The 25,809-nt window shown below is 32.5% G+C and overlaps 2 pseudogenes; both read right to left on the bottom strand.

Moving 5' to 3' along the window:
* Positions 1–1,509: 1,509 nt before the first annotated feature.
* LOC149252683 (luminal-binding protein-like) lies at positions 1,510–3,235 on the bottom strand (annotated as a pseudogene).
* Positions 3,236–23,512: 20,277 nt separating this feature from the next.
* LOC149252682 (luminal-binding protein 1-like) lies at positions 23,513–24,712 on the bottom strand (annotated as a pseudogene).
* Between the last annotated feature and the right edge of the window lie 1,097 nt (positions 24,713–25,809).

The raw sequence follows: 25,809 nt of genomic DNA, 5'->3' as shown, positions 1-25,809 counted from the left end.
AATATAAAATTGTAAATTTTAATTGAAATTAATCCATTATATTATAATAATTGTTGAGGTACATGATGAACAGATGTAACACTACACAACTATGACAAATATAACCAACACAACACAACAATGACACATGTAACCAACACAACAAGTTACACAACTATGACAAATATAACCAACACAACACAACAATGACAGATGTAACCAACACAACAAAAAAGGTAAACCTGCCTAACTAATTATTACTTGCAATTGCCCTTGCCCCAAAAAGTGCAAAACATACGGATAGGTTGTTTTTTATATTGGACAAGGAACACATTTGTACATTGGTTTTGTTTTTTAAATTGGAAAAATTGTAGAAGTTTTTTAAATTGGATATGTATTTTATATTGGACAAGGAACACATTTGTACATTGGTTTTGTTTTTTAAATTGGAAAAAATGTACAGGTTTTTAAATTGGACAAGGAACACATTTGTACATTGGTTTTGGTTTCCAAGTGTGAGCTGGTTTTGGTTTCCAAGTGTGAGAGCTGAGAGCTATGGATGTTTTTTAAATTAGAAAAATTGTAAAGGTTTTTTAAGTTGGACAAGGAACGCATTTGTACATTGGTTTCCAAATGTGAGAGCTTAATGGATATTTTGAAGCACACATCGTTCATCATATCGTTCATCGTTGTTGACTGATCACCTTGAACAACATAATACCTTCCAGCAGACAACAACATAATACCTTCATTGTTGACTGATCACCTTGAACAACATAATAACTTCCAGCATAATAGTATTTCTGTGGGGAAAATTAGTCTTCAACTCTTGCTAAATGGTCTTAGAGACCTATAGAAGCCAAATGGTTTTAGAGACATACTACACTACTATGGTTTGTTCGTTGTTAATTCTCGCAATGTACTTATGATTGCCGAATAAAAATATGATATGTAAATTAGCCCATAACGAAAGCAAATATAATATGTAAATTAGCTCACACTAAACCCACTGCATTCTTTCCATAGATTCCAAAAAGTCAAAAACACAGATTGTTGCATTGAACCCACTACATTCTTTTCATAGATTCCAAAAAACTAAAAACACAGGTTGTTGCATTCTTTTGAATGGAAATTCAGAAACATAAAATTAGACAATCAAATGGCCAAAATTGCAACAACAAATTGAACAAAATATCATTATACCAAAAATGAGTATTCACATAAAGAAGAGCTCAAAATAGTTCCTTTCCAAAAAAGAGCTCAAGTGAATTCCTTTCCACCAAGTACACCACAATACCAAGTACACCACATCACCAATAGGTGTGAAATTGTTGGCATTATCTTGATGCCAAATTTCTTATCCTTTAATAGGTGATTTACTGGTCTGAATGTTCAACTATTACATTAGTCTTAACATATAAAATAAATCGATAATATTTGTTTTCTGCAGAAGAAATTTCATCCTACACTATTTGCGCTTTTCGTAGCCACAAATTTCATCCTACAAGCTACAGTGTTTTATATTGCTCAAAACCAAAATCCAACAACAAAAACACCCATTTAAAGTTCGTCATTGGAATCATCATCATCAGTGTCTCCTTCAGAGGAGGATCCCCCTGATTGTTGATAAACTTTGGTCACAAGAGGGTTGCAAACATACTCCACTTCCTTGAGCTTCTCCTCGTAATCTTCCTTCTTGGCTCACTGGTTCTTGTCCAACCATTCGAAAGCCTCCTTCAATGCTGCATCTATTTTATCCTTATCATTGGAGTCGATTTTTTCAGGAAGCTTTTCCTTGTCATTAATTGTGTTTTTCATATTATAAACATATGTTTCCAAACCGTTACGGGCACCAATACGTTCCTTGACATTTTTGTCCTCCTCTGCGAACTCTTCGGCCTCTCTCACCATTCTTTCAATTTCCTCTTGGCGCAGTCTTCCTTTGTCATTTGTGATGGTGATTTTCTCATATTTTTCAGTGCCCTTGTCCTCTGCTTTAACATTCAAGATACCATTGGCATCCACTTCAAATGTAACTTCAATTTGAGGAACTCCCCTACGAACATATTACAGGTTTGATTCTCTGGTCCACCAGACTCGACTCACCAAAAATAGAAACATGAACAAAGGAATAGAAAAAAACCTTTGAGCCAGAGGAATTCCAAAGAGCTCAAATCTCCCAAGTTCTCTACAATATTTTCTTAAACTTCGTTCACCTTCGAAGACCTGCAAAGGAAAATGACTGAGTCAATCATCCTCCATAAGCTCGTGCTATTGTAAAAATTGAAATAACCCATCAGGTAGTTTTTAGAAGAACGATAGAAAAGATTTTAGACCAACCTAAATCGACATGGTTGTCTGTTGGTCCTGATAGGTTGTAAACACCTGAGACTTCTTTGTAGGAATAACATTGTTCCTTGGAATTAGCTTTGTCGTCACTCCACCAACAGTCTCAATACCCAAGGTTAGAGGAGCCATATCCAGTAAAAGTATTTCTGCACATAAATAAGGGCAAAAAGATTTCAAATTGCTGGATAAAAAACTAAAAATTCGTTCATATCTGAACAGTATAAAATGCAGAAACTGTGGACCTACTTTACCTTTAGTTCCTTCTCCACCTTCTCCACTAAGAATGATACCTTGCACTACTGCACCAAATGCAACAGCCTCATCAGGGTTTACACCCTTGTTTGGCTCTTTGCCATCAAAGAAATCCTTGAGCAGTTGCTGAACTTTAAGAATATAGGTACTTCCACCAACAAAAACAATCTCATCAATCTGATGCTTCTCTAGACTAGCATCATCCATGGCCTTTTGAACATGACCCATGGTTTTTCTAAAAGGGTCATTGTTCATCTCCTCAAAACGAGCCCTAGTAAGAGGCTCAGAAAAGTCTATGTCGTCGAAGAGAGACTCGATCTCTACTCGACCTGGTGTTGGATACTCAAGGCTCTTTTAGCATGCTCAGCTTCCCTTCTTAGTTTTCCCAACGCTCTGTTATCCTTACTAATATCCTTTCCGTGCTTTTTCTTGATCAATTTGATGAAATATTCCATTATCCTTTGGTCAAAGTCCTCACCTTGCATATTAGTGTACATCCCAATAAGTTCAAAGCTCAAAAGACAACCAAAAAAGTCAATGATAACCACCGTCGTAATGTACAACTGTCAGATAGATTACCTCCAAGATGGGTATCACCATTTGTAGTCAAAACCTCAAAAACTCCATTGTCAATAGTCAGAATGCTACCTTCAAATTGTATTTCAATGGGTGATTAAAAACCCATAAAACTTAAAACAGAGGATTTCATCACCCCAATAACACCCTTCAGCATAAAACATCATCCCATGTGGGTGAGTGAAAACCCATAAAACTTAAAACAGAGGATTTCATCACCATAAGTAAGGTCCATGAACACCATAGCCTTTATGGCAATAGACTACTAAAAGTCCAAAAGGGTTTTGTATTAAGGCCGCTACTATGAAACAATACAGGGAGAATACATCCATATTCGTTGAGAAGCAAAGCATCCATTGAAAAGCCCCGAGTCAAATTATTCATATCATATTCCTGCAATGTATCATCGATGACAACACAATATGCTCAAGAACAAAGCACCCTTGAATATAGATTTATATATATACGCATTGTAGTTGATATGGCCACCAAGGATTCTCCCTACAATAATAGTAAAACAAGAAAGAAAGAAATGGATTTAATAACGTATCAAATCTTATCGATTTAAGGGGCTTTCACGATAGGATTGGCCTTGAGAATGGCGAGGCGGATGGTGGTCTTGTAGTAAAAAGAGCAGTCATGCATATCAAAGTACCTGTGCTGAGTGCAGAAAAGGTCACCACAGCAACACTTAAAGCCCGTCAGACGGTGCCTGCCTTTTGCACTCAAAACACCTTTTCTTGCTCTTCCTCGGCTGCTCCTTGTCCTGTTTATGTTTCTCCACCTCTTGTTCTGCCGAGCTGGATGGGGCGGTGCCAATGGTCGTCTCCACTGCTACTATTGCTTCCACCATCCGGGCATCACTACTTGAGGGCACCAACGCCGCAGGAAGCGGAATCTATGGGTATTTCGCCACATTGCTTAGCTCTTACATTTGAGTCCCTCGAGATCTTCTTCCCCGGGTGACTGTAAAATTCCTCCATGAGGGCTGCTTCAAGATCTCCGTCACTCACATCCAAAATGTAGAAACTTCAAGCCCCAATCTCATCAAACGCTAGCCACAAATTTACTTGTTATCTCTAGAAAAACCCAATTCAATTCGACACAAATTTCCCTGTTATCTCCAGAAAAACCCAATTCAATTTGGTCATTATCAATGTGTATAGGAGTAGGAGGACGACCAATACAGAGGCCGTGTAATAGGAAAAGTCCATTATAAAAAACTAGAGGAAAGTTACCATGAGAGTTACCATGAGGCACTTCCAAAGCCTCAAACCTCAGAATGATTCTCATAACTCGCGCGTAGGAAATTTCCTTTCCCGTGTAGATCGAATCCATAGTATACACCATGGCCGTCGTGGACAGCAATGAGAAGGGAAAAATGAAAACTGTGTAGGACTCTAGAACTACAAACAAATATGTCCCTACCAATGCCAATTCACTCATAATCCTCCCTAGCGACAAAAGTTGCAAGAGAATCTTTCCTTTGGGTATCTCGTTTTGAAAAGACAGCCCTGAACCCAGAAACCAGTGTAAGCCTCTAGAATTACAAACAGATGCGTCCCTGCCAATGCCAATTCACGGTGATAGAAATTCCAAGAGAATCTTTCCTTTGGGTATCTCGTTTTGCAAAGACGGCCCTGAACATAGAAGCCAACACATAGAGAATTTTTCCCATTAAAACCAACGAGAAAAAATCAGTTACAGCTCCTTACTTTCATTATTATTGTAACTAATTCATTGTTATTGCAGTTGGTGACTAGAAAAACTCGGGCAGTGCGTGGATACATGTAGCAAAAAAAATGACATGTCTAAAGTTTAACCATAGAAGTGTTTTACAAAGTGTGTGCCAGGTGTTAAAAGGAAAACAAAAGTGTAGATGATTGAACTAATTCAAAGAAAGGCCTATCGGCCTAATTATTTTTGAATGTTGCACAGGTACCGCTCCCGGTCATCGGAGAGCAGGTACCCCAACTTTCGGAGCTCCTGGGAGCTTAGGAGCTGGTACGAAATGTTTCAAAAAAAGCAGAAACTTCTGTTGGAGCTTTGGAGCTTTATGGGAGATTTTATCAGTAAATTGAGCAGTTTCTGGAGCTGGTTTCAGGTAGGAGCTTATATCGGGAGCCTGTGGGAGCTTATATCGGGAGTTTTAGGTCAATAGACGCTCCTCGATGGATCAAAACTCCTACAGGTTCCTGATCCATGCGTACCCGAAAAAACCGTGGAGAAATAGGCATAGTTTTCAGGGGCAAACGTATTTCCGATTGGTGGCAAAAATGGAATTGGCGGCAAAACTAACGGGTTTTTCTATATAATTTTCCATCACTATCTCTCAATTCATCAGTGATGGCCTATTAGTCTATTCAACTTTGTTTGCAGGTTGTTGTATTCACTGGTTAGGAGTTCTGAGTAAGCCATTCAAAAATTTGTTGGCCTGCCTGTTCGCTCACTGCTTTCCACCTGCATGTAAGTGTTCTTGAGTCTTTACATTTTGATGTGCATGGAATATTATTATATTAGTTGCTAACATATATCATATTATTATATTCCATAACTGATTAAAACTATATTATTGTTTCTCAATTAAAAATTGATTATTCATTTTCAATAGTAGAGGGACACCCAATATATATATTTCTATATTTCATGAATATTCTGCTAATACTAACACCGTGAAGTTTACGTGAAGATATTCTTAACACTTCAATACAGGTTCTCCGGTATGTTTCCACATATTTCTTTATTTCATGAATATTATATTAATACTAACACCGTGAAGTTCAAGTGAAGAAATTATTAACACTTGATCATGAATATTCTGTTGATACTAACACTGTGAAATTCACGTGAAGAAATTCTTAACACTTGAATACAGGTTCCCCATATGTTTCCATATATTTCTGTATTTCATGAATATTCTGCTAATACTAACACCATGAAGTTCAAGTGAAGAAATTCTTAACACTTGAATACATGTTCCCTCTATATGTTTCCCTATATTTAATGGCTTTTTTAAAATTTTTATTTGGAATTATATAATACATAATTTAGATTTAGAATTCCAAAATATCCACTTAAATACAGGTTCCACGATATGTTTATATATATTTAATGGATTTTTTAGAAATTTGATTTAGAATTAAATAATACATAATTTAGATATAAAAATTTCAAAATATCCGTGACAATTTTAAAAAAATTAATTAAAAAATATATCTTAAAACAAAAAAAACATTTATATTTCTTAACTTTGTATTTTTTTTTTCACCATTTGTAATCCAATTCCGCATTGTAGCAATATTAAGATTTTGGAATATGATAATATCCCTTCATTGCTATTTAGATTTACATAAAAGATAGCTATTTAAATCAATGTTTATTTAAATCTAAATATTTTAGCAAATTTTCTCACGGAACGAGAATAGCAATAACTTTTTGAGAGAAAAAAAAATTATTATATTTCAATAACTTTTCCAAATAAACGAGAAAAAAATAAAAGTGTCCTGAAATTCATAAATTAAAATTATCGTAAATGTCATAAATTAAAATTATCATAAATGACCTGGCATCCAACACATGACATTATAAATTATTCTTTCTTAGAGAAAGAGACTTAAATTCTTCAATTCCTTTGACCTTGTAGGAAACTATAATATCCCTGAGTTTTTGGTAATTTTTAACACGTTAATTATTGGAGTTAATTATTAGTTAAAAAGCTATCAGTTTCACTGCACGTCCATGTTGTTTTTTTTTACTTCAAGAAAGTTGAAGAGATATTCATAAATATAAAACAGAAAAGTAATTTATTTAATGTTCTATTATAATTTATATCTCAAATAGTTTTTCATTTTATAATCAAGTGATTTTCTATTTTCATTATAAACATTGATAATTACTAAATATCTCAAATAGTTTTTTAATTTTATAATCAAGTGGTAAATCATGCTGCTTGCTAATAACAATAGTGGCATTTGAAGAGAAGACCATTTCAAGTGAATATTATGTAGTTTATTGAGACGCTCTGGTGAATAATATAGTTTATTGAGTTGCTTCGTCCTTGTTATATTAGATCACATTATAAAAGATAACGATCCCAGTATAAAAAATAACGGAGAAAATTACTCCCATATAATTCCTGAAACTTCAAACTAAAAAAGATTCCAAATAGGGTGGTATATATACTATTTAAATTGCATTGTGTAAAACTATACAGTTTCCATTATCTCTAAGAATCTAGGGATTTAAAATTTGCGCCTATGGATTACTAATTAATTTTTTTGTAATCACATAAACGTTTTCATAGATTATAAGTTGCAAAATACAGACAAATTTTCTGCATTCTATTATAATTATATCAAATTTCAGTAAATGCGGCATGAGATCATTCAGCTAGCTAACTAAACACAACAATATACAAACCAATTTGTTTTAGTAAAGCCATAGATATTCAGTGGGCAATATTATGTACGAATCATGTACCTAAAAATCAATTTACTATGCATCTTGGACGTCAAAGTGGAAGGAATTTTTGTCTTTATATTAGGGGGAAAATTGATTTCTTATAATTTATGCATACAATGGTTTTTAACATACTAAAATATTAGCAAACATGGATGCTATAAATTTATCAGACCAAACAACATTATTTAGTTTTGTTCATCTTATGAGAGTGAAAGCAATTTAAGATAATTACGCAATAAGGGGTTTACCTTTGAAAACAACTTCCCTGACTATCACTGTGTCACTCTCTACACCATCTCATCAAATGTTAGATGATTGAAATGTTTTAAGCCATTAGATCCACAATCTCTTTTATTTAGATAACTAACTACCTAATAACTAATAACTAACTTACTAAACTAATCTCTCTTGCACCAAGCTATGATATACAAGGTCGATTTGCAGGTCTTTGTTGCGACCCTGAGCCAAATGCTTAACATACAAGGTCGATTTGCAGGTCTCTATTGCGACCCTCAGCAAACATTGAATGTGATCCTCCTTGGTATCGGTTTGATTCCAATAAAACGGTTACCCTCGGGACATGGTCTGTCACCGGGAACCTTACAATGTGAGCGTGAGCATGCTTGATATACAAGGTCAATTTGCAGGTCTCTGTTGCGACTCTGAGCCAAACGTTGAATGTGATCCTCCTTGGTATTAGTTTTATTCCGATAAAACAGTTACCCTCGGGACATGGTCTATCATCGGCAACCTTACAGCGTGAGCGTGAGCTTGAGCCTGAAACTGCCTGTGTAATGGAGGAGGGCAAGGCGATTTTCTGAGTATGCTTCTGAGTATTTTTTAACACTAGCGTAATTTTAGTCTATTTACACTCTGCTATTATTTGATTCTTGTGGGTTATACTTTATATATTATAGTTTGCAGAATTGGTATTATGTACTTGATTTTCTCCTTGCATAAGAGAGAATATTTTTTCATTTATTTTCTTATTTAGTATACTGTCTTTGTAAATTTTTCCATGCAACTATTTGTGTGAACTAGGCTTATTTCTGTGTTGATCTCCACATATCTGCTGGAGCCGCTAAATTCTATGTGTTTCTTTTTGTGTTCAACTTCGTTTACTTGCAGGAGCCCCTTGAATGCAATGTGTAATATACCCCGGTAACCTAGCATGTAAAAGGTAGGGAGTTAGAAATTTTTATACAAATTACCCACAAGTAATTATCCAATTCACAACTCCACAATTCATCTTTAACCATTAGATATAATGTTCATTAGCACATCAAGTAAATTGCAATAGAAGACAGTAAGTTGTTTAACCATTAACCACCACTGTGGTAGTGTAATAACATAAACCGTCTCATGAATCCTTGCATCCAATTCATGATTTCCTTAACCATATTAGTTAATCACATACTTGGACATTATGATTATGCCATCAAATAAAGAACCATCAACATCAAGGATTCATCATCATCAAACTGACACAAAAGGCAATCACACCATTGAACACCGATATACCCTGGAAACCCCGTAGGGTGAAAACCAGCAAACGTTTAATCTTATTATTAAACGCTCGTGAGGGTTTTCACCCCTCACTCAATGGCTTATAAGGGATTCCATCCCTTAACCATTGTCATAAAATCATTACAATGAATTATCATTAAGTTGTCACATAACTAGCTAAAAGCTAATACAGTTTCCATGTAATCTTTTACTTACATACCGCCACATACAACATTCCTTGTGGCATGATTGTTCTAGCAAAGTACGATCCTGCTACTCAAACTCATCTGCATGGTCCATTAAACCTTTTCCTGCCACAAGGTCAAACATCACTTGCCTTTGGCACCATCCGCCATCGTTTCCTGTCAATGTAGTTGTCAACAAGCTTGGCAACAAGATTAGATATCATATTAATAATCAATAAGCAACCTCTAAAGAGATCTTTTAACATCTACTCATCTGCATGAGCAAGCATAACATACTAATTAACTGGTACATATATTCAAGTAAATTCTTGTTCTACTTTTCACAATGCTTGTTCACACTAATGCATATTTCTCTTTAAGAGATCTAACCATTAATTTAAGTGTATATAAATCGGCATACGTCTTCAGGATGCAGAGAGCATCGTTTGTTCATTTGTTTCTTTCTTTCTGTTTTTCGTTATCGTATGGTTACATTTACACCAACCTCGTTTATGGGTCTTGTTATTTCGTTCAACAGATGTAATTTCTCGAATATGCATTCGATGTGCTGGTTACATATTTAAGAAGCTTCCTTTCGTATTGATGATAAGAAAGTAATTTATGTTTAGATGTAGTAGTTACAATTCCAAAACGGTCTGAGGGATTGCTCTTCACTGTTGGTATCAACTTGGTTTGGGAGACTAACGCTTAGTTTCTCCCTTCACCAACTGTTAACCTAGATTAATACGAGTATTCTCGAGAGGTCCATGCTTTTCTGCATGATAACTATTAATTAGTTTATCCCTGGTTACTTTCATAACAGCATATGTATCACGGATAAATGATACAATCCCTCTGATGGTAAGGGATTTGGATTGATTCATAGTCGTTGACCCCGTCAACTTGGCCTAGAATCTAACCCCGTACCCTGTAGAGTGGTTTACCATTTCTTCTGCTTCAAAAACTCACTTATTAATTTAACAATCATCTCACATTCACATTCGGTTTTTCTTTTGTTTTGGTAACAACACACAAACTGAATGTCCATCATATCCAACACTTTTTAAAATGCAATACTAATAAGTAACCACAGACTTGACAATTATAAATTGAACAACTAATTCCTGCTAAACTAATACTCATCTGTTTTGCAAGACTCCATTGGACCGCCAAACCATCATGAATGCAAAGCTCCACCCAACCACTGCCAATGAGATCAGTGGTTCACTGCACCTCCTCCGAGTTTGCTGCACGCTCAGAATAGTTTTCAGGACAGTAACAACACAAGGTCGTTCTCTTTTCTGAATATTTAGTTTTAGATAGACTCCGTTGACCAAAGAGCTCTAGAGTCTTTCATAACAGTGTCTCTTTCACACTTCTGCGCTTTTCTCCTCTTCTTGCATCAGGATCCCACACGCTTCCGCTGCATGCATTATCCTTATCACTGGCAGCCTCCTTGCCTCCATCACCATGCGTGGCATAGCTAATCTCTTTAGTTTAATAGCAGAATCTCCATGAAAACGCCTTCAGCATCATGTGTGTCAATGTACCATGATTCATAGTGTTTGGAATCATTGTGCCTGAATCAAATATTGGCTCCTTGTGCCAGTGAATCCTGAACAATCATCAATCCTTATCTGACTTCCTCGCTGTTAAATCTTCTGTCACCCATTCGAGTGATTATGTGTACAGTTTTCTGTCACCACCATGAAGCAAACATGCTTTCCCCCAGATCTCCAATAAGCTACCACCCTCCTTATTCAATGATTTACCATCAAGTAAAACAGAGGAAATCGGAATCTAGAAACCGTTTTTTGGGTACAACATGGAAGATTTATTACTTGAAAAACAACCTCAAATTTCTTCACTGCAAAGAATTAATGATTTGTTTGCCACTTCGTCCCCAAAATAACTGGTAACCAACTTTGTTTTCGGAAGCTGTACTGATTTCCTCCTCCTCTCCCGTATTTCTATTAGGGCATTGGCCGATCCATAGTTATAAGATGCGGAAAAGTATATCTATGAGAAGAGTGGCACGTTTGAAACATAAATTATTGGAGAAAAAGAGGAAGTACCAAGAATTAGTTTTATAACTAATTCGTAATCTTTTAAAAGAATTACTATTTACTCAACTATGTAGTTTTACACCGAGTTAATTAGGGATTGTGTATACACCGAGTTATTTAGGGATGTTACACAATGCTTTTCATTTTTCTGTTGAACTTTATTTTCTTGTTAGTGCAGTTTCAATGTAATGTGTTTCTTAAAAAATTATTTAGCATCTTTTGATGGTCTACTGTAGCTGCTGAATGTGATGTGTTTCTTTTTTGTTGAACTTCATTTACTTGCAGGAGGTCATTGAATGTAATGCATTTCTTTTTTTTCCGTTAAATTTCATTTTCTTGGTGGTGCAGTTTTAATGTAATGTGTTTTGGTGGTAGCATCTTTTGATTGTTTTCATAAAGAAAACACAATTAAACCAGTAAGTAGCATAGTTACTAAATTCGGTGAAATTGGAAGAAAAAATTCGAAAATACCGAGATTTGATTCGGTTCCTGAATTAAATCGCCCATTCGAGGTTTGGTACAACATATTTAGTTTACAGGAGAGCTCAACAGTTTTCCACGTGCTCATCTGCTCTTCATAAACCCTTTCCCATCCATGAAATTACATATAACTTTCCATCAAAGGAATTAGATTTAGCATATTCTCTTAGAGGCACAGTGGAGCCGATTTCCAATCAGAATTACAGATTTATGGTACCATCTGCTCTTCGATGAGATGGCAGCTTACCTCTTAATGAATGGTAAAGTTGGTTGGGGTAACCCCCTTTGACTTTTTATAAAATGGATTTTCGCAAGGTAAAATAAAATCAGTAAAGACTTATGGTTTAGGATTTGCAAAGTGAATTTCTCAAGAAAGTTTTTAATAAAATCGGATGGTCAATCGAAGTGATAAAATAGATGATAGGTTGCAAAACAATATATATATATATATAGATTAAACCAAAAAAAGTGATAAAAACAATTATTAATAATTTAAAAAATTATTATATTATAATGTTTAAAATAGATTATGTGTTTATATTCACTAAATTTAAATAAAAATATATTAGAGAAAAAAGTGATTAAAAAAAATATTGAAAATTTGGTTCAATATTATATTGTAGATTTAATAATTTTAAAATTTTGGTAAAACAATTTATTTAAGTATCTGTATGATGTTTACTTCTGAAGTTTTACAATATTGAATTTTAAGTATTTAATTTTTTTTTGTATTGAATCGAATTTAAACTTGGTAACTATGGTAAGGAGATAGTTAATTGGGTTTGACTTAAAATTTTATTTGCTGGTTTAAAATTTCCCTTAAAAAAATCCTGAAATACAAATTACTAAAATCCTTAAATACAAGTTTCCTTACTAAAATCCCTTGAATAAAGTGAATAAAGCGTCGGGGCTATCACTATGTTTGTAACACACCAAAATACAGAAAACTCTATAATAAAAAATAAAATAAAAAACAAACAAAAACTGTCATGATGGTTGCCATCAATGAAAAGCACATCTGGGCTATCACTATATTTGTAACACACCAAAATACAGAAAACTCTATCATAATAATAATAATAATAAAAACTGTCATGATGATTGCCATTAATGAAAAGCACAGCTATCTTTATAACTTTATGCACCTTTATCATAATAATAAAAAAAAAACTGTCATGATGGTTGCCTTTAATGAAAAGCATATATTGTTACACAATCTTCTATTTTTATAACTTTATGTGCATTCGATTTCATAACAATCTTCTATGAAAAATGTACTTTTATATTTTTATGTACTTTGTTTTTCAAACTGGGTTTTGTACAAATCTTACTTTACTTTTGTTATTCAATCTATTCTTGAAACATACAATCTGCTAAATCTTTAATAAAATGAACCAGAAATGAAATGTTCTCTTATTGTTATGATTTCTCTATTTTGCATTAAGATTTCATTTCTACCTATGCTTAAACATTTATTCTTATTCTCTTCTATTAAAGTGATATTCACATTTATTCTTATTCGCTTCCATTAAAGTGATATTTAGAGTTAAAGTGATATCCACATTTATTCTCATTATCTTCCACTAAAGTGATATTTAGAATTAAGACTAGTAAAGTGATATTTAGAGTTAAAATGATATTCATATTTATTCTCATTCTCTTCCATTAAAGTGATATTTAGAGTTAAGACCAGTGAAATCCCGTTCCATCTAATCTGCTCCAATATGAATAATGTAAATTAAGTAAATTAAAAATCTCTTAGAAAGGTGACATATTTCCATTTTAATGTATTTTGGAATTAAGGAATATCTAATTTCAATGATAGTGATGTAAGTTAATTCTCTATATGAATAATGTAAATTAAGTCAATTAAAAATCTCTTAAAACGTGATATATTTTCATTTTAATGTATTATGGAATTAACTAATATCTAATTTCAATGAGAGTAATGTAAGTTAATTTCATTTAAACAATGTTATCTTTAAATTTTCATCCATTTAAAATAGCCAAAGCAATGAGAATGTCAAAAGGAAGTTTTTTTAATTCCATGTACAAAATATTTTTATTTATAATTGTTTTCTAAAAATCCAAAATAAATTTTCCACCATCCATTTAACTTTTTCCAATGTTATTGTTCTATTTAAATTGTGTAACTATGTTTAGATTGGAAAAAGTGTATGTAATAGCAATTGTTGTTATTGAAGAATTGAACTATAATTGAGTATCCCTAGAATTGTAGTGATATCAAAACAAATGAATATCTAAAAATAAAAATAATATTTATGTCAAACCTATATAATCAAAACAATTAATAAAATCAATATAATAAAATAATCAAAACAATTAATTCTAAAAAAATAAAAATAATAAATGGTCAAACTTGAATAAATATAATCAAAACAATTAATAAAATCAATATAGTAAAATCATCAAAACAATTAATTCCAAAAAATTAAAAATAATAAATGATAAAACTTAAATAAAATTATTTAGTTCAAACCTAAATAATTATAACACTAAAATAAAAATAATGTTTAGATCAAAATTAAATATTAATAATAATAATGAAAAAATAACTAATCGTTTATTAATAGTCAAGATAAAAATTCAAATAAATAATAAAAATTAAAAAAATAATATATATATATATATATATATATATATATATATAATAATTGGATCCGTGAGTTTATATATATATATATATATACATGTAGAAATACTCTTAGCTATGGAGTTTCAATTCCATTTTATATTTACTCTCAATTTACTATATATATACTTATAAAATAAATAAAAACCCATTATTATTATTAATTAGAAAATAATAATATATAAGTGAAACATATATATAAAACATGGGAGTTGTCTATAATGCGACTTTTTGGAGATTCTGGTGACGGAATCTGGCGGAAGAAATTGAGATTAAATCATGATTTGTTGCAGTTAAAATGGTTTTTTAACTGCATATTTGGATTCAGCACCCTGAAAACCCCCTGGGACGCTTTGATTGTGCAGAAACTAGCTATCAAACTTGCGATTCCAATAAATTGCTGCCGGATTTTGACCGGAAAAACCCGCCGGAAAGGCTTTCAAAAAGTCGCGTTATAGACAACTGCTAAAACATGTAACAATACTCTTAACTATGGAGTTTCAACTCCATTTTACATTTACTCTCAATTTACTATATAGATACTTATAAAATAAATAAAAACTTAAGAAGATAAATAAATAAAAACTTAAGAAGCTCATGTACTATAGAACTATAGAAGTTCCATTTGTGTGGTGTTTTAAAATGCATTCCATGAAATTCCAGATCTCATCAAATTTGATCCTACATGCTCAAACTAGATTGTTACATTAGAAAAAATCTATGTTTTTGTTCTTGGGAATAGCGGTCTCTCATCATGTCAATGGAATTTGAGATACTGAAAGTCATTTCAAAAATAGATTGTTACATCAGAAAAAAATCTATGTTTTTGCTTTTGGGAATAGTGGTCTCTCATCATGTCAATGGAATTTGAGATATTGAAAGTCATTTCAAAAATTTTCTAACTTTATTTAGGACAATTTATTTTGGCTTTTATTGCCAAAATCTATCATATGTTATTTCAAAAATATATTGTTACATCAGAAAAAAAATCTATGTTTTTGCTTTTGGGAATAGTGGTCTCTCATTATGTCAATGGAATTTGAGATATTGAAAGTCATTTCAAAAAATTTCTAACTTTATTTAGGACAATTGATTTTGGATTTTATTGCCAAAATCTATCATATGTAATAAGTTGGCTTAGAAGGAATTGAATTTGCTAATGCTGCCTCTCCTCTCAATTGAGGATGGAAAATGAAATCCTGCAAAACAATGAGATTCCAACTGTACGATGACATGGTGTAGGATTCCAACTGTAGGATGACATGCATTACGGTTTCAATTTACTGATTTTTTCTATTTTTCCCTTTTGTTTTTTATTTGACTTATACAACAGAGAAACAAAGCTCTTAATAGTTTGTATGCTTTCACAATGTTTCAATTTGTTGAACTTGTTTTGAGTATTAACCACATCTATGATTTTTTCTACAAATGTTGCAGTTGCCACTTTCAGTGTTAATGCTACTATTTCCTACTCTTTTGTATGTTTTAAAAATGTTTCAAACTATTGAATTGGTTTTGAGCATTAACCACATCTATGATTTTTTCTCCAGATGTTGTAGTTGTCCCTTTCACCGTTAATGCTACTCTTTCCTAACCTACTGCCTTATGACGTTTCCATTGCAACAGTTGGTGCAATTGCTAGTTTATGTTCAAATAAATATGGTTATTGAAAGCAATTTATATTATTCATAATTTATATTGTTAGTAACTTAATCACTAACTTTGTATTGATTTAAAAATAAAAGTTAGTAATTATTTATAAATAATTTTATTTAGTAGTTTAGTGATGGACTAACAGTAATGATATGCTATTTAAATATACATAATATTCCCTTCCATTCAAACAAGCTTCCTACCCAAACTCATATCTAAACAACTTATTAATTCCTTATTGAAAAAGTGGCCCAAAGAGGTTTTATTTATTACTGGGAGTGAGGATATTTTCACTTGTGGGTAACCTTCAATTCTCAACACTCATATCTAAATAACTTATTAATTCCTTATTGAAAAAGCGGCCCAAAGAGGTTTTATTTATTAGTGGGAGTGAGGATATTTTCACTTCTAGGTAACCTTCAATTCTCATCACTGTTATTATTATATGTGTGTCGTCATTTCTATAGTCATGTATTTATTTAGATGAATTAGTTGAACATATGGTTACAATCAAAAGGGTTATATAAAATAATGTCATGACCCATGTACAGTATATCTGGATTAAAGACCACCTCTGTGTGATATAATTTCATTTCTATGTAGATTTAAACCTTGTAAATGAAAATTGATGATTTAGAATAAAACTACCATGTAAAATTTTGTACATTAGCTAAAATAATAAGAACCACGCTATTATAACATGTTTGCTCTAGGAGTTACAAATATATATATATATCATCACCATAATTCAGTCAAATAACCATTTCCAAAATTACAGTTTTCCATTGATTAAAATTTTAAAAATTAAAACCTCCATTGATAAAACAATAATTTTTGAAATAAAATAAATTTAATATACTAACTCAAAGCACCTTATGAATAATAATTCATAACACATTTAGATTATAGAATATAAATAAATATTTATAAACAATTAACCTTATTTTTAATGTACACTAAATACAAATATGCAAATTAAATATACTTAATATAATAACATACTTAATATAATAACATTAAATATGAGAACTCACAATATGCGAATTAAATACTAGTAGTGTGATTTTTTTTTTTTTTTGTCATTTATGTACATTGTAAAATATATTTATTTGTTCTATTTCTATTTTTTCTTTTGTGTTTTAATGTAAATTTTTAGTATTGATACCACGGATAGAGGGTTGGGCAATGAATATGGTACCAACAACAGTAGGATGAGACCCCCACTACCTCCACAAGCTCCACAATTTCAACAACATAATGTAGAGGCAACAATAGATACCCACAAGAAGTCAAGCAACATTTCCAAGAAGCCCTTAATGAAGTTCATGAAAAAAATAACACAAAACAAGACAAAAAACAATAGGGGTTGTGAGGAATGGAAATTAAATTTGTGTGACCATGTTTTTAAGGATAGCTATACAAGAGAATGGCATCATATTTTGGGCATACTTGGATTAGGAGTGAAGAGTTGCACATGTAACCTTGAACAAAGAATGGAGATGAGTAAGCTTCACCTGAAAGCAAATGGAAACAATGAATGTGATAGTAGCATTGTATCTCCTAATAATAAGAGAGGTAGACATGAAGATTCATCCCAATGTATGAATGAACAAAGTCACATCCAAATTGAGACTAATCAAGGAAGTTCTAGTACTAAGAGGACTATTGTAAGTGACTCCATTCAAAAGATGTACAATGTTTTGAATAGGGATGAAGCAGATGATGCCACAATAGATTTTTTTATTGAAAATGGAATGCCATTTAATGCCACTCGTTCACCATACTATAAAGAAATGGTGAGAAAAATCATTGCTGCAGGGATAGGATATGCACCCTCGGGGTACAACAAAATGAGGACTTCATTATTAGATAGAGGGGTGACAAGAATGCATGAACTTATGTAGGACCTCAAACAATCTTGGGTTCATTCAGGTTGTTCAATTGTCATGGATGGTTGGACAGATATTCAACGAAGACCTTTGTTGAATATTATTGTCACATCACCAGAAGGGCCTTATTTTTTAAAAGCAATTGATTGTAGTGGTAAAATTAAGGATGCTACTTTCATTTTTGAAATGTTGGAAGGATGCAATTGATGAGGTTGGTCCTTCAAATGTGGTACATGTCATCACAGATGCAACACCTATTTGTAAAGTAGCAGGATTGATCATCCAAAGTTGATACGTGCATATCTTTTGAACTCCTTGTTGTGTACATGCCCTTAACAATCTCTTAAAAGACATTGGTAAAATACAGTGGATTGCAAAAATCATTTCAGATGCGAGGGAGGCACAAATGTTCATCTGCAACCACCATGCTTCCTTGGAAATTTACATGATGTATTCAAATAAGAATTTTTTAAAACCTGCAGAAACAAGATATGCCACATATTTTATTTTGCTTGAGCGCATGGTTGAAGTCTATGTATCTTTACAAGCCACTGTTGTTTCTTCATAGTGGAATGCATGGACTAAGTCTAAGTCACCTCAAGCGAAGAAGATAAGAGAAATGTCCCTTAATGAGGATTGGTGGGCTAATTGTAGATATGTTGTCTCTTTCACAGCTCCAATTGTAGAGTTGATCAGATATGCTAATTCAGATTCTCCTTCTCTTGGAGAAATATATGAATGTATTGATACCATGGTGGGCAAGGTAAAACACATCATTCGCCAAAGAAACCCTTCTTCGGAGTTTTTCCATGAAATCCTAAGTTGATAGCGAAAAGATGGCTTAAACTCAATACCTCCCTTCACATGGCTACATATGCCCTTAATCCAGAGTGCTATATGGAAAGACCAAATATAATTCTTCCTATTGACGATGAAGAGGTAAAACAAGGGTTTCTTGATGCTATAACTAAGATGTATATTGTTGATGAAGCAAGTGTGATGAGCAATTTATTGATTTTAATACATTAAGCCATCCTTTATTCAGCCAAGATGCAAAGAGGGACATCAAGAATTATGCTCAGAAGAAACCCCTTGGATGGTGGAGAATGTATGGGGGGCAGGTCCCAAAGCTCCGAAATCTTGCTTCACGCTTGATATCTTAGGTTGCTAGTTCCTCAACTGCTGAAAGGAATTGGTCCACTTATAGTTTCATACACTCTATTAAGAGGAATAGACTTACCTCTAAGAGAGCAGAGAAACTTGTTTATGTGCATAGTAGTCTTCGACTTTGTTCAAGGAAGCTACCTGAATATTTAGAAGGACCTACTGCAAGATGGGATGTGAATGCTAAAGATGCTACCCAAATTGATGATGATGATGATAATCCTTTACCAAATGCAGGATTAATTGGCATACCTTTAGATGACATTGTTGCATCTAATGATGATGATGATGATGATGACATTGATCCATTACCTCGTGAGGAAGCTTATAAGGATCTCCTTTATATTGAAGATTTTACTATATGACCATAAGCTTTGTATTTTTGTTACTATATTTTGGTTATTGGGCATTTTGAATTATGTATTACTTTAGGCTTTTGCATTTTTAAGTTTTTTTCTAATATGAACATCAATATGATTTTAAGTGGCTTTTAATTTTAGTTTTAACTTTTTATGATTATCTCTTGAATGATGAATCATTTAAAAATTTAATGTGATATGTACATTTAATCTTTACACTTTAAAAAAATATATATATTAAATTTTAAATTTTAATATTGTTGCCCCTTCGTCGCCACGTATCCAAAGTATCCACGTACGAGAAACTCCTGCAACATAGTTATTTTCAGAGGAAAAAACAATCTGTTTAAACTACTGCTCAGAAAAACATATTTAATAATGAATAAGTTGGATATAAAAAATATAACACCAAGAGTAAAGTATATTTAAAAGTGAGTAAGTTAGATATAAAAATTTTAAAATTCAGCAAGAATGAGACTCTATAGAAGAACTTCCTGTTAAACCTTACAAAAAAAAATGTTAAATAAAATTTGAAACATAGTGCCATAAACAAAACATCATTATTAATATTAATATGATAATCGAAGCATATTCCCGTGCATGCAACAGTATGATGATCGGAGCATATTCTAGGGCATCCACGGGCATTGGAGTAAGCAATGGGACAGCGGACGCGCAGCCTTGAGAGTTGATCCGCCCGGAATGATTTTGAGAAACGTTAATAGCACATGTTTCGTCTTCCACAAGCAGAAAACATGTAAACATGAAGGTCCAGGTTGAGGCATCATCAAACTGTAAAATCACTGGCTGCGTCTTCCCTCCACGACTCAAATAAATTTCCCTAATTCGTAAAGTAACATAGCATATACAAGCGACAAACCATCCATGCGTACATTGTCGGATCATATTGTTTGGATTGGTCAATCCAACGGTATCTTGCGCTTTCTGTCGCATCATTACAATTATATATATTTATATTTATATTTATATTTATTATAGCCATTCTTGAATTTGGATAAGAAAATTTTAAAAATCTTAAGTATTTAATTATATTTTTGATAAAGAAAATAAATTCAGCACCATCAAAAATTTCAAACACTTCAAATCCTGAAGTTTTACAGCTATAATTTGAATTTACAAAAAAATCTACCAAATTTTATCAAATTCTGGCCCAAATTTATACTAGCAATTGCCCAAGAGGTGCAAAGAGAGACCGGTAGATATGTTGATTGAAATAATTGTATTTTGGTTTAAAATAATAAATGTTATAATAATTCAATCATTCAAACTAAACCTAATTAATAAATTGCCTAAAATAAAATAAATCCTTAATCAAAATTACACAAATTACCATTTTTTGTTTCTCTCGATTATTTATATAATAAAATCCAATCAATCATTCAAAATAAGTCAAGTCAATAAATTTGCCAAATTAAATTCAAATTAATCAAAATTATGTGGGAATATATATGTATAACCCAATAAAAAAATTATATTTATATGTTACAAAAAATAAAATAAAAAATTCTAATTGAATTAAATAAATCCGAAACCATAAAAATTAAAAATTACTATTTATGATTAAGTGTTGGAAATTTTAACATAATAGGAACACATTTTTTTCACCCAAATTAAAATTATTTTTTAATAATAAATCAAACATTGGAAATATCAACATGACAGAATTTAGCACAAGGAAAAAAACTTGCTAAACAATAGAAGATTTTATTTATAATTTATACTATTTAACTATTCAAATTGATATATCAAATTAATTTTTTCATATTAGTATTTATAAATAAAAGAAAAGAAAATATTAATATTAATCATTTATATACTTTTAAATTTAAATAAATTTTTTTAATAAACTATATAAAAATAAGAATCTAATTTTAGAGACATGTTAAATAAAATAAAATAAAAAATAAGCTAAAAAGAAATTCTACTTTTCCTAAACATCTTACTTTAAAAAAAAGCAGCAACACAACCAAATCAAATGAAAAACATAGAATTAATTAGAGAAGCTTAAAGTCTAACATCTCATCATCATCAATAAAACATGAACTCAAACATTTGCATTGATTGTATGAAATTAAAATCTTTAATTTTAAATTGAAAATCATAAGTTGAACTATCCATTTAATATATATATATATATATATATATATATATATAAGAGAATATAATAAATGCTATTAAATTTTTATAATATATTTTTAGATATTATTATTATGTTAGTATTATATATAATAGTGTGTATTTAAAATTAATTTAAGTACATTATATTTTTTAAGAAATTTAATTTTTTATATTGAATTATATGATATTTATTTTTTATAATTATTTTAAAAATGTGTTTTTTCATTAAATATAATAAATATAAAATTGTAAATTTTAATTGAAATTAATCCATTATAATTATAAGTTATAAAAATGTTTTTTTCCATCAAATATAATAAATATAAAATTGTAAATTTTAATTGAAATTAATCCATTATATTACAATAATTGTTTAGGTACACGATGAACTAACAGATGTAACCAGCACAACATAACTATGACAGATATAACCAGCACAACACAACAATGACAGATGTAACCAACACAACAAAAAAGGTAGACTCGCCTAACTAATTATTACTTGCAATTGCCCTTGCCCCAAAAAGTGCAAAACATACCGATAGGTTGTTTTTTAGATTGGACAAGGAACACATTTGTACATTGGTTTTGTTTTTTAAATTGGAAAAATTGTAGAAGTTTTTTAAATTGGACATGTATTTTATATTGGACAAGGAACGCATTTGTACATTGGTTTTGTTTTTTAAATTGGAAAAATTGTACAGGTTTTTTAAATTGGACAAGGAACACATTTGTACATTGGTTTTGGTTTCCAAGTGTGAGCTGGTTTTGGTTTCCAAGTGTGAGAGCTGAGAGCTATGGATGTTTTTTAAACTAGAAAAATTGTAAAGGTTTTTTAAGTTGGACAAGGAACGCATTTGTACATTGGTTTCCAAATTTGAGAGCTTAATGGATATTTTGAAGCACACATCGTTCATCATATCGTTCATCGTTGTTGACTGATCACCTTGAACAAGATAATACCTTCCAGCAGACAACAACATAATACCTTCATTATTGACTGATCACCTTGAACAACATAATAACTTCCAGCATAATAGTATTTCTGTGGGGAAAATTAGTCTTCAACTCTTGCTAAATGGTCTTAGAGACCTATAGAAGCCAAATGGTTTTAGAGACATACTACACTACTATGGTTTGTTCTTTGTTAATTCTCACAATGTACTTATGATGGCCGAATAAAAATATGATATGTAAATTAGCCCATAACGAAAGCAAATATAATATGTAAATTAGCTCACACTGAACCCCCTGCATTCTTTCCATAGATTCCAAAAAGTCAAAAACACAGATTGTTGCATTGAACCCACTACATTCTTTCCATAGATTCCAAAAAACTAAAAACACAGGTTGTTGCATTCTTTTGAATGGAAATTCAGAAACATAAAATCAGACAATCAAATGGCCAAAATTGCAACAACAAATTGAACAAAATATCATTATACCAAAAATGAGTATTCACATAAAGAAGAGCTCAAAATAGTTCCTTTCCAAAAAAGAGCTCAAGTGAATTCCTTTCCACCAAGTACACCACAATACCAAGTACACCACATCACCAATAGGTGTGAAATTGTTGGCATTATCTTGATGCCAAATTTCTCATCCTTTAATAGGTGATTTACTGGTCTGAATGTTCAACTATTACATTAGTCTTAACATATAAAATAAATCGATAATATTTGTTTTCTGCAGAATCAATTTCATCCTACACTATTTGCGCTTTCTGTAGCCACAAATTTCATCCTACAAGCTACAGTGTTTTATATTGCTCAAAACCAAAATCCAACAACAAAAACACCCATTTAAAGTTCGTCATTGGAATCATCATCATCAGTGTCTCCTTCAGAGGAGGATCCCCCTAATTGTTGATAAACTGCTGATAAACTTTGGTCACAAGAGGGTTGCAAACATACTCCACTTCCTTGAGCTTCTCCTCGTAATCTTCCTTCTTGGCTGACTGGTTCTTGTCCAACCATTCGAAAGCCTCCTTCAATGCTGCATCTATTTTCTCCTTATCATTGGAGTCGATTTTTTCAGGAAGCTTTTCCTTGTCATTAATTGTGTTTTTCATATTATAAACATATGTTTCCAAACCGTTACGGGCACCAATACGTTCCTCGACATTTTTGTCCTCCTCTGCGAACTCTTCGGCCTCTCTCACCATTCTTTCAATTTCCTCTTGGCGCAATCTTCCTTTGTCATTTGTGATGGTGATTTTCTCATATTTTTCAGTGCCCTTATCCTCTGCTTTAACATTCAAGATACCATTGGCATCCACTTCAAATGTAACTTCAATTTGAGGAACTCCCCTACCAACATATTACAGGTTTGATTCTCTGGTCCACCAGACTCGACTCACCAAAAATAGAAACATGAACAAAGGAATAGAAAAAAACCTTTGAGCCAGAGGAATTCCAGAGAGCTCAAATCTCCCAAGTCCTCTACAATATTTTCTTAAACTTCGTTCACCTTCGAAGACCTGCAAGGGAAAATGACTGAGTCAATCATCCTCCATAAGCTCGTGCTATTGTAAAAATTGAAATAACCCATCACGTAGTTTTTAGAAGAACGATAGAAAAGATTTTAGACCAACCTGAATTGACATGGTTGTCTGTAGGTCCTGATAGGTTGTAAACACCTGAGACTTCTTTGTAGGAATAACATTTTTCCTTGGAATTAGCTTTTTTGTCACTCCACCAACAGTCTCAATACCCAAGGTTAGAGGAGCCATATCCAGTAAAAGTATTTCTACACATAAATAAGGGAAAAAAGATTTCAAATTGCTGGATAAAAAACTAAAAATTTGTTCAGATCTGAACAGTATAAAATGAAGAAACTGTGGACCTACTTTAACTTAAGTTTCTTCTCCACCTTCTCCACTAAGAATGCTACCTTGCACTACTGCACCAAATGATACGGCCTCATCAGGGTTTACACCCTTGTTTGGCTCTTTGCCATCAAAGAAATCCTTGACCAGTCTTGTAGTAAAAAGAGCAGTCATGCATATCAAAATACCTACGCTGAGCGCAGAAAAGGTCACCACAGCGACACTTAAAGCCTGTCAGACGGTGCCTGCCTTTTGCACTCAAAACACCTTTTCTTGCTCTTCCTCGGCTGCTCCTTGTCCTGTTTATGTTTCTCCACCTCTTGTTCTGCCGAGCTGGATGGGGCAGTGCCAATGGTCGTCTCCACTGCTGCTACTGCTTCCACCATCCGGGCATCACTACTTGAGGCCACCAATGCCACAGGAAGTGAAATCTATGGGTATTTCGCCACATTGCTTAGCTCTTACATTCGAGTCCCTCGAGATCTTCTTCCCCAGGTGACTGTAAAAATCCTCCATGAGGGCTGCTTCAAGATCTTCGTCACTAACATCCAAAATGTAGAAACTTCAAGCCCCAATCTCATCAAACGCTGGCCACAAATTTACTTGTTATCTCCAAAAAAACCCAATTCAATTGGCCACAAATTTCCCTGTTATCTCCAAAAAAACCCAATTCAATTTGGTCAATATCAATGTGTATAGGAGTAGGAGGACGACCAATACAGAGGCTGTGTAATAGGAAAAGTCCATTATGAAAAACTAGAGGAAAGTTACCATGAGACACTTCCAAAGCCTCAGACCTCAGAATGATTCTCATAACTCGTGCGTAGGAAATTTCCTTTCCCGTGTAGATCGAATCCATAGTATACACCATGGCCGTTGTGGACAGCAATGAGAAGGGAAAAATGAAAACTGTGTAGGCCTCTAGAACTACAAACAAATATGTCCCTACCAATGCCAATTCACTCATAATCCTCCCTGGCGACAAAAGTTGCAAGAGAATATTTCCTTTGGGTATCTCGTTTTGCAAAGACAGCCCTGAACCCAGAAGCCAGTGTAAACCTCTAGAATTACAAACAGATGCGTCCCTGCTAATGCCAATTCATGGCGATAGAAATTGCAAGAGAATCTTTCCTTTGGGTATCTCGTTTTGCAAAGACGGCCCTGAACCCAGAAGCCAGCACACAGAGATTTTTTCGCATTAAAACCAACGAGAAAAAATCAGTTACAGCTCCTTCCTTTCATTATTATTGTAACTAATTCATTTTGTTATT

This window comes from Pinus tabuliformis, chromosome 7 (assembly GCF_031772625.1).
Source record: "Pinus tabuliformis cultivar Carrire ecotype Pingquan chromosome 7, CPIR1, whole genome shotgun sequence".
NCBI classification, from domain to species: Eukaryota; Viridiplantae; Streptophyta; class Pinopsida; order Pinales; family Pinaceae; genus Pinus; species Pinus tabuliformis.
Note: the sequence above shows the minus strand (reverse complement) of the source record. Positions and strands in the feature narration are given on the sequence as shown.